A 10,828-nucleotide genomic window follows, 5' to 3' on the forward strand; every position below is an offset into this window, starting at 1 on the left:
CGAAAAGTGCCGGAAACATCTGAGCTGTCTCTGCTTGCTCCAGGCCAAACCATCGCAGAGGAGCGGCGAGGCGGAGGGAGAACCGCTGTGATCTGAGCACAGGGACTGGATTCCGGGAACATCTGAGCACTAAATATAGCAGCCGTGCTTGCTCAGCAGCTTGGGGTCCGGCAGATAACAGCCCGCTCCAGGAGAAATGACACCGCCCTAAGGGGAGGTGTGAAATTCAGTATCACCACATCGGCAGGGCTTCCCGGGAATCCCTGCCTTTCCGCTGGTTTATGTCTCTTTGCAGTGCTTGAGAGAATCATGACATTACCAGGGGAAAAACCAGAACATGAATGCACGTATGTTGGAACCGTGGGTTAAACTCTTCCTCCTCCAGCAAGCCTAACTAATGTTTGTAGAAGCTTCTGAACACAAAAAGCATCGTAAGTGTAAAATATTAGAGCTTTTGTTTGTTGGTTTGTTTTTATAAAAACACCAAAGAACTCTTAGGTGTGTTGGGGAAATGCTGCTTCTGGCAGGGCAATAGAGGGGACACACCTATACAAACCAGTAAGCCCAGGAACACCTCCTGCTGTAAAGTTTCATAGAAAAAATGTCTCCTGGTTGCATGCATGGAGGCAGGCAATCCCCCAAAGGGTTTCAGCTCCGTGATGAGAGCGTGCTCACAGTGTCTCATCACTCACAGTGCTGTTTTCTCCCATTTTTGCAAGTTCTACACAAGTTCTCCAGAAAGGGCGATGCTCTAATTACGAAGATCGCAAAGGTCTCCTTCACTTGCTGCTGCTTTCATGCAGGTGTTTTAAAACGTTTGGGTTAGCAATTTTAAAATTTGCTGTATTAATAAAATACGTTCTGTCTCTCTCGTGCACGTATTTTAAATTAATAATTGCAATCCTGTTGTAAATACATGCTGGGAGAAAACAGGTCAGCTTGCCGTGTGCCGGCACACCTCCTTGCCTGGGCTGATGGGCTGTGCTGGGGATGCGGTGCTCCTTTCTGAGCTGAAAGCTGAATTACAGCTTGCTGTCATGGTTTTGTCCCATGCCGATGTTTTTTTTGGTGCTGCCCGTTGTGGTTTGTGCGCTTGTGGCCTCATGTGTTGCCTTGGTTGGATGTGGTGGCAATAAGCAAGGCGCTTACTCTGCGGCAAGAGAAGATACCTAGCATTATGGTAATTATTGCAAACATCTGTATTGCTGTTACACATTATTTTGGAGCGCTGCTGTGTAGTAGTTCTCTTTTCATTTATTTATTGGTGAAGATGGCAAATATCAATGCAACATTACAAGGAATTGCGAAAGGTTGCAAGCATGGCAGGGACATGTTATAAATGCCATTTAGCAGTGAGCGCATGTATTTTTCGCCTGAGAAACCGATGGAAATTTGAATTTCATTACAAACTGAAATAAGTGGGATAATTACAGTTCTGAGGAAGGGCCGTGAAGCGAGTCGGCTGGCCTAATGGGTGGGCAGAGGGGACTTTGGACTCTTTGTCACTTGTCAGAGTGGAGATATCCAACAAAAGATGGTTCCTGGTGCCTTGTGCCGCAGAGAAGAGCCGTGAGCGCAGTTCGACACTGCCCCATCAGCCCCAGTCCTGCTCCCGCAGCTGATGGATGCTGGCATTTCTGCTGGCATCGGTCGTTCCATTGGAGCCGGCAGGATGATCTGAGAGCCACAGGCTCCTGCTTCGGGAGCTGGTTGAATCACCCTGATCCAGCTGCGAAGTCCGAGCTCTGCCGCCGAGGCTGAGTTGTTCATTCCCCACATGGATGCCGTGGGCAGCTGGAGGTTTTACCTTTTTCTTGAGCACAATTATATAGAATTCAAGTTCAAGCTTCAGCAGTAAAGGCCAAACTCCTGTCGAGCCTGTCGAAGACAAATTTTCTCTGGGTATAGTAATAAAATCTACTGTTTGAGCATTCCTGGTGGTGATTTTTATCTGATGTGGTCTACTAGGAATTTTGCAGAGCCCACTTAGTTTCCAGAGGGAGACTTTACACATCTGAGTAGCAGTCACCAACAGATTCAAGCATCTAAGTTTCCTACTCTTCTTTTTGCGTTTGTAAAGTAACATTTCAATGAACTGGGAACCAGAAAACATATTTCTGGGCTGGCTTTTCCTGAGGCCCCGAGTCTGCTCAGGGAGCTTGGTCTTGAAAGTCTCTCTTTGGAAGATGATTGTCTGAATGCTCAGGCTGTCCTGCTTGGCGACGTGCACCGATGGATGTACAGCTGTCCTGTGTGGTCACAGTTCTTCTGTAGATTGCTGCTTAATTCCTGAAAACAGCTTTTTCATAGGTGGTTGGGGTGGTTTTTTTTCATGGGATGTCTTGAAATATCTAAAGAAGCGGCCCAGAGGTGCTTTTGGTACTGTGGGAGGAACAGAACCCTGGTAAGTCTTGGAGTATCATTGTTGGATAAGGTTCTTCGACAAAGTGGCACAACATTTAGGCGTCAGAAACTACAATGACTTTCAAAATACGAACACTCAGGTCAGGAACAGGAAAACGGGCACACGGCGCTTGCCCTGGAGGTGCAGTGCAGGCGGGGGTGCCCAGTGCCTGGCTGTGTGTCGTAGGCAATTTTTAGAAGGCTGATGAATTTCCAGCTGATAATGTTCTAGATCCCTTGGACAAGGCAGGGACATGGGTCGCGCTGATTCACCCTTTCCTTTACCAATTTTCCCAAGCAGAAAAAACGAGGGAGGGGAATTCCTGACAAAACACCCGTGCCCTGTCGCTTGTGAGTGAATTTTTCTGGTGGAGGGGGGCAACAGTGGACTCAATTGTTTTCACATACTGAAAATCATCGTTACGTGTGAATGACTGGAAACAAGATGTAATTTTGCCATGAACTGAAGGCAAAGACTGTGAAGAGGTAGGGAGGGAAGGGGAGCCAGACCCCGAGTGGCCTCGCACCATGCTCAGGACATGAGTTTCCGTGAGGTTGCTCCTGTTTTTCCAGGCAATGCTCCTCCAGGAACCTCCGATGCCCAAACCTTCCTAGGCATAAACGTGCCCTTAGCTCCTTCCCTCACAAAGCAACGCCTGCGTTCGTTAAAGCCTGCCGTGTTAATTCCCACGGACGCGATGCTTATGAGGATGTGTGGGGCGGCACAGGAAGGGTCCGTGGGCACGGGCAGTGGCTTCCCATGGGGACCTCAGTGTGGAATAAAGCTTCAAAAGCAGAAAAGCAAGGATGGCAGTGCAGGCTGGAGCCAGCCTGGAGGCTTAGCTTGTCCCTGCCGTGGCACGCATGCCTCCATCCTCCGTGGGCTCCGTCCCCCGTGGGCTGGCTGCGTCTCGGCAGGGTCGGGGCCCTGAGGGCTGTGTGGCGGTGGCCCAGTGGGGCTCTCGGGGCTGGAGCAGGTGGCTGGCATCTCCCCGGGGCCGCCTGCAGTGTGCCACGGGGCGGGCTCCGGCGTGTGTGGAGGCTGTGGCACCCGCGGGTGGGAAACTGTCACCCTACCGGTGTTACCGTGGCTGTGAGTGGAGCAGGGCATCGCGGCTGGTCGCCGCGCCCAGGGGCCTGCGGAAGAGGGCCTGGCTTCGTGAGGCTCGGCGACCCTCGCCCACGGCTGCCCCGTCCCGTCCCGTCCCGTCCCGTCCCGTCCCGTGGGAGCGGTCCCCAGGGGCCCGGCGGGCCGGGCGCAGCGCCGCGGGGGGCCGGTAGGGGGCGCGCACGGGCCGCGCAGCCGGGGCGGTGCTGGGGCGCGGGGGGGGTGGGGCGCGGGGGGACCCACGCGAGGCAGCCGCCCCCCGCCCCCTGCCCGGCGTGTCCGTGCGGGTGCCGCAGGCGGTGCCACAGCAGGGCACGGGGTACGGAGCCTGCGGGGACCCCAACCCTCCCTCCTCTCCCGCAGTGCTGCGGCGGTGCTGCCGGCACCCAGTGCCCGGCCCCCCCCCCCGCGACCCCCCCCCCCCCCCGCGGCCGCCAGCGCCCCCCAGCGGCGGGGGCGCACGGGGCCCTTCGGGCTGGAAAGGCCCTTCGAGTCCAGCCACCAACCCAGCGCTGCCAAGGACACCCCCGACCCGTGGCCCCAAGTTCCACATCCACGCCGTGCAGGAGCCCCCCCCAGGGATGACGACCCCACGACCTCCCTGGGCATCCCCATTGCCAGAGCATCACCACCACCAGAGCATCCCTACCACTAGAGCATCCTCATCACCAGAGTATTCCCATCACCAGAGGATCCCCATCACCAGAGGATCCCCATCGCCAGAGGATCCCCATCGCCAGAGCATCCCCATCGCCAGAGCATCCCCATCGCCAGAGCATCCCCACCACCAGAGCATCCTCATCACCAGAGCATCCCCACCGCCAGAGGATCCCCACCACCAGAGGATCCCCACCACCAGAGGATCCCCATCGCCAGAGCATCCCCACCGCCAGAGTATCCCCATCACCAGAGCATCCCCATCACCAGAGCATCCCCACCGTCAGAGGATCCCCACCACCAGAGGATCCCCATCGCCAGAGCATCCCCACCACCAGAGGATCCCCACCACCAGAGGATCCCCACCACCAGAGCATCCCCATCGCCAGAGCATCCCCATCGCCAGAGCATCCCCACCACCAGAGTATCCCCATCACCAGAGCATCCCCATCACCAGAGCATCCCCACCGCCAGAGGATCCCCACCACCAGAGGATCCCCATCGCCAGAGCATCCCCACCACCAGAGCATTCCCCGGCCCTAGGGCCTCCTGGCCACTGGTGACCACCAGCGTCCTCCTCCTGGCAGGGCTCCGTGCAGGATCCTGCCCCCAGCAGCGTTGTGCCTACCCCACCAGTGTGTACCTGGCCCTGCCTGGCAGCCCCCCCCACTCATGCTGGGGTTACATCAGTGATATCCATCAGGTCAGCCCCAGCCCTTCAGCTTCCTTGCAGGATGAATTTCACAACTCCTGTGTTGGTTTGTGTTTCAGCTGTTGCTGTAGATACTGTAGCTTCTGCCTTGTGTGTGTTTTCTTGTTTTTCTCCTCTTTCTACAATCTTACGGACGTAAAAAACTGACGGAGCGCATAAGTTGAGGGTTTCCAAAGGAAATTGTGGTCTGAGACATGCAAAGAAATGTCAGTGGTAGAGAGTTATACTTGTGGCTAGTAACTGTTTATTTGTTTTGCTAAGTAGAAGCAGGTGTTAGAGAAGACTCAGGGTATTTGGGGAAAGGCAGAAGGGCTGCATGGCTCACACCGGTTGGGGGTTGAAAACCATCGAGCCAGTATGAACTGTACTGTTTCTAAACACAAGCAGCAGAAGGCAGTGGAGGGAGAGAGTGCATTTGCTTCAGTCTTTCGCCATGAAGATGAAAACCTTTCCACTTATTTTGTTTTCATTTAATGTGTTACATCTTGAAGACCTTACTATCCAGGAATGCATGCAGACGAGAGCGAAACGGTGGCAGGAACCCAAATGCGTTCACCAAAACCCCTGCGAGCGTTCAAGGAGAGCCCCAAGTGCTTATTAAAGTGCCTTGTTGTGCTGCAGGAATAAAGCACATCAGCAGGGGGTACAGTCTATGCAGAAAAGCTCATGTATTTACAGGGTTATTTTCTGTCATTTACTATGGACTATTTGAAAATTTACTGTCTGACCAGAAACTACCAGTGCACTAAAAATTCTTCACTGAAAAGCTAATGTTTGTATCATCTCTTGGCTGACACCGGTTGCTAACGTGATGCTACAGTATTTGGTCTCTGCTGATGCCACGTGTATCCAGGAATGTTTGTCTTCATCACTCGTGAACACTTCATTTCTGAACGGGGTCTGGGCTGTGCTCCGTCCCACACAGCTGCAGGCAACTTGAGCGGTTTAATTCTTTGCATTTTATAAGGCTAATAAAATTGCAGGGATGGGAGTCCGTACGGAGAAGGAAAAGGGTGTTTGCAGGTGAAAGGGGCAACCAGGGATGAGCAGCTGGGGTTGGGGTACTGGCACTATGTGGGGGGGTGGTCTGCAAGCACGCGATGTCCTGGGTCTCCAGCTGCCAGGACCTGGCAGCAAGGGCTGCACGGAGGGGAGCAAAGTCCAGCCGCATCTCAGAGTTTGCACAGAGGTCAAGAGAAGGTGCCTTGAACTTTAATCCAGGTTATTTACATAGTTCCTTTTCTAATCAGGTTCACAGATTTAATTGGCGCTTTGTGTGAGAGGTTTAATTTCCTGTGTCAGGATGTTATTTTTAATTACTGGGGCCAGAATTTGGTTAGGCTTCCGTGTTTCTCTACATCAGCCAGGTAGGATGCTTCCTCCTCTGGGCTGGCAAATTGACTCCCTCATACCGGGGCCCCAAATCGGGCTGATGGGGGAGAGTTCCCACAGCGCACAATTTTCAGGATTAATTTTTACTCTCAGCTTCACAGATCTACTTCTGTGCTCCCTTCCTGGTCTTACGCACTGTGAGCAATTAAATCCTCTAAAGTATGTGTGAATTATCTGCTATTAAAAGTACACCCCGGAGTACACCTATATGTATTTTAAAAATTACTCTTTCAAAATAGAATCACTGTCACATTTTGATATGTGTTGCTGTTGTTTCCTTGCTTATTAAAATTTGAATTGGACATAAATATATAGTTTATGTCCAGTTACCCCTTTACACGCTGCTAAGTTTGGCCCCCTCTGCTGAAGGTGCTTTTAACCAAGGAGGAATCCAACCCGTAGCTCGGGCTGGAAGATCAGCATCTAGCCCTTGAAGATAAACACCATGGTGGAAATTCTTGTCTCATTTAAAGCCGTGCAAAAGAGATTGAATAAAAATTGTGGAGATGTGAAGATACCAGTGTAGATCTGGGAAGGAGAGGGGTTGTCTCGGTGAAAATGATTCGCGAACTGAAGTTTGAACGGGGTTTTGTATTTTAAGTGCTTGGGTGATCCGTTTGCAGCGGGATTTGCTCCGTCTGCTGCTGGGGGAGCGGGTTTCCACCTTCTCTTTGCTGAGCACCTTTGATTGTGTTATTGGAAGAAGCTGTGAAGGGCTCTGACCCCTCAGCAGCTGAGGCAGGAGGAGAACAGCCAGCAAAAGGGAAAAGAAACAGAAAAATTGCCTTTGTGCCTGCAGACTCCTTCCCAGGTACACATTTAATGCGTTTTTCTTCTGGCAGAGTGTGGGGAATCGCATGAGTTACCGAGGGAGGGAGGTCTTGCGAGGCTGGCGGGGTGTCTGTGCGGACGAGGGTGGGCACAAGAGGTGCTGGAGGGGTGGCTCGGGGTTTTCCAGCGAAGGCAGACGGGACCCCTTGCTGGATGATGCACAACCCGTGTTCCAGCAGAAAAGGGCTGTGTTTTGTGAGCAGCAGGGGAACGACTGCGTGTCCATCCTGCAAGGGCTTGCTGGGGGTTGGGGAGCAGGTTCCTCGGTGGTACGGAGCTGAGGGGTGGGATGTGTGTGGCCCCCTCGCCTGGGCTCCCCACCCCACTCCTCCCCTCGGCAGGACAGGGATGGGGACAGGGATGGGGATGGGGACAGGGACAGGGACGGGGATGGGGATGGGAGGACTGAAACATGGCAGTCAGCTCTGCGCTGTGAGTGCACACGCTTCTGCTTCAGCCTTTTCCGACCATGTCTGGAGGGGGGGGCCCAGCTTCGTGCTGGCTTTCCCTACCAGCACCGAGCTGCCTGGTGGCCTCTGCTCGGTGGGACCAGGTGGTGGGAGCCCACACCAGCGGCACGAGGGCCTGCAGCACCTGATAGCACCCAGGGGTGCCAGCCGTGGGGCTGGCTGGGGCCGATAAGCCCATGTGCTGCCACGGGGGCATGTGCGGGAGGAAGATACGAGGCGGGAGGGTGTTCGGTGGCTGCTGCTTGGTACAGGGAGGCAAGCTGGGAGCTCGCACCGGAGCCCGGGGGCTGCAGTGGGAGAAGGGAGTGATTTCACGGCAGGCAGGGAGCCCTGCCGGCTGTGGGAAGGAGCTGGCTTTTCTGGGGGTTCAGCTTCAAGCAGAGCATGGGCTGTTGCTCCGCGCGTGTTTTCCAGCGTTGAGTTTCCCAGTGTGCATTTTGTAATATTTGGCCAGCTTGTCCCCCAGAACTGCTTTTGGAGGAGCAGTAGAGGTATGTCCCATCCTGCACCCCCAGGGATGCATCCCGTCCCGCAGGGAGGCTGGCTTCTTGTGCTGGGATGTGGAGGGCACCCTGCTTTACCCTCCTCTCCGTGCAAACTGAACCTGTTCTCACACCTGGTACGAGTTCCCCAGGGGAACGCGACGTGGGAATGTTAAGGTGTAGTAAAGCTGTGCCAGCTCCTGCCCACAGATGCTGCGTCCTGTGTAGAAGTGGTCCGTGTGTGGAGGTGTCCTCACATCACCACTGTGCTCCAGCTGCCGGGGCCAGCTCCAGTGGGACACACAGCTGCTGCCTGGCCACCGCCAGAAGCAGGGATGCAGACCTGCGAGGGGAAGGGCTTGGGTAGCTTTGGTCAAGTGCTGTGTCTCGGGCCAGGTAAAAAGCTCCAGCAGCACATTTGTCCAAGTGGCGGTGTCAGAATCAGACCTTGTCACGTATCTTCCTATCCTTCAGGTGATCTGTGCATCTGTCACTGTGTTATTTAGTCATTAATCTACAGTCAGTTTATACCCACTGCAGGAAACCTTCCCTACCATCACACATGGCCTGGAAGTGAAGTGGGGGGAACATGTTTGGGCTGCTGAGCTGGGGGTCCAGCACTATGAGCAGAGCTGACCTTGTTTGCTCAGTCGCTAGGGCAGGGGTTAGGAGGGCGCTCAGCAGGGGTTAGGTTGGTGCTCAGCAGGGGTTATGAGGGTGGTTGGCTTAGGCAGGAGCATCACCCTGTTACTGTGCCTGGGCAGCACTGGGTATGGAAAGTCACCCCTGGCAACGCTGGTGCTGGCTGCCCTGTGCCCCCCGTGCCTGTCTGCGGCCATCCTCGGTCCCCAGGTATAACTTCACAAATGCCCTTTGCTCTTCACTGATGATTTTGTCTTTGTTTCAATTTGCAACATCTAAAAAAAAAAATAAATACCAGCCACATTAACAGCAAAATGCAAACGCCTTGATGTGCTTGAAGTGCTTAAAATGCCTCATTTTGATAACTTCCCATAGCAGAAGTGCAAACTTGTGGAGATTAAAGCAAATTAGCAGAGCAGAGAGGCAGGACGGTGGGTACCGGTGTGGCTGGGGAGAGCAGGTAGCTGAAGTAGGAGCACAGGGTGATGCTCAGCACCCTGAAGGGTGATGCTCAGCACCCTGCTGTGCCATCACCCCACTCGGTCTTGCTCTGGCTCCTTGGAGCTGCTTTGGACCGTTCCTCTGCCAGGCTGACTGCAGCAAGCAGCCGGCAGCGGATAAAGTAGAAAAAGACGTTCACGACGTTAATGAAAGCTTTGACAAAAAGGAAGCGAGGGAAACTATTGTCTCCTTGGCCTTATTCTCATAATGTCTGTGTGTAATAAGTCTTTTGGTTATGCTTGCGGCTTCTGTGACAAAGCAGTGATTTAGGGGGCTGTCTTTACAGAGGCAGAGCGGCCCACATGGGCCAAAGTGCTGGTGAGTAATATTTTACCACAAATTGTTGTAACTGGAGCTTGACAACTGCAGTAGGAAGGAGGGTGGGGGATTGCATTTGATTTATTAGACGACTTACTGCAATTTGCAAGAGCGAGCTTTATGCTAGTGCAGCCACGGATTTGCAAATCCTGTGAGTCAAAGTCCCTGTGAGTGAAACTGGGGAGGGGAAAACTGCTGTGTTTTGCTGCCAGGACCCCCAGAGGTGGCCTGGGTCGGCGGGAGGCGTGCAGGCACCGTGGCTGCTCACCAGCTCCTTGAACTGCCAGCATCTCCGGGTGCCCAGGAGCCTTTCCCATGCACGGCCGGTGCAGTATGCCAGTGGTGACCAGGGGTTCTGCCTTTTGGTGTGGACATCGAGTGTCCATAATTCCTCTGGCCAGCAGCACTTTCCCTCTCAGCCTTCAGATGAAGCCGGAAGTTAAAGGGATGTTTTCCTAAATCCAACCTGTGAAGCATCTTTAAGATGAGCTTGAACGAGGGAGGAAGGCTGCTTGCTTGGGCTTGCATCACTGTGAAAATTCAGGTCATGTTTACTACGGGCAGCTGGAAAATGATGATCTCAGATGCTAACGAGTAACATCTGAGGGGAAGCCTTAAAACATTGCACTGTTGTGTAAGCACCTACTTTACTTTTTTCCAAAACCAGTTTAGCTATTTTTAAAGATCCATTTGTCCCCTTAAGTACCTGACGTCGGCTTATCTAAAATAAGTGAAAGAGAACAAGAGGTTGCCCTTCCTTTCAATTCCAAATGGAAAAATGGGTTTGTCGGTTTGGGGTTTTGTTTTTAAAGACCCCGAAACAACAAACAAACCCACTGTACAGCTTCCTTTCTGCTTCAGAAAGGATAGCTACCTACAGTCTGAGGGCTTTTTGTCCTTCTGCAAGCCGACCTTGTGCAATTTCCTTTATTTACATTTGGCTGGCACCGGGCTCGTTGACTCTAAGAGCTTACACAACCGCTTTGAGAGGAATACCGAGGCTTGGAGAAGTAAGTTCTGCCCCGTGTTGTCCTCTTTTTTACTGGTACAAAGTAGATCTACAGTGCTACTGAATAAAAGTAAGTATTCTTATCCAATTTTGTACTGGCCTTAGTGCCTTTGTACCAGGAGAACGGAGGAGGTCATGGGTAATTAATTTAAACCGGGTGGGAAGGATTGCTAGGAGTAGTTGCTGTGCAGGGAGACAGCCGATAGTGTTGTTTGACGTGCTTTTGTTTGTCAGCTGTGTGCAGCCTTTGTAATGCTTTTTCTGGGGGGCAGGGGAGGTGTTTTTGGGGAAGTTGTTGCCAAT

At 53.1% G+C, this 10,828-nt stretch overlaps 1 protein-coding gene across 1 annotated transcript in view; it reads left to right on the plus strand.

The window, feature by feature from the left end:
* Window positions 1–10,317: 10,317 nt before the first annotated feature.
* ARSG (arylsulfatase G) overlaps window positions 10,318–10,828 on the plus strand; it is a 36,363-nt gene continuing 35,852 nt past the window's right edge. The window contains exon 1 of the mRNA XM_055795888.1: window positions 10,318–10,595. The gene's annotated coding sequence lies outside the window, so the exon portion shown is untranslated. The remainder of the gene's footprint in view (window positions 10,596–10,828) is intronic.

Source organism: Falco peregrinus, chromosome 2, assembly GCF_023634155.1.
Source record: "Falco peregrinus isolate bFalPer1 chromosome 2, bFalPer1.pri, whole genome shotgun sequence".
Taxonomy (NCBI): Eukaryota; Metazoa; Chordata; class Aves; order Falconiformes; family Falconidae; genus Falco; species Falco peregrinus.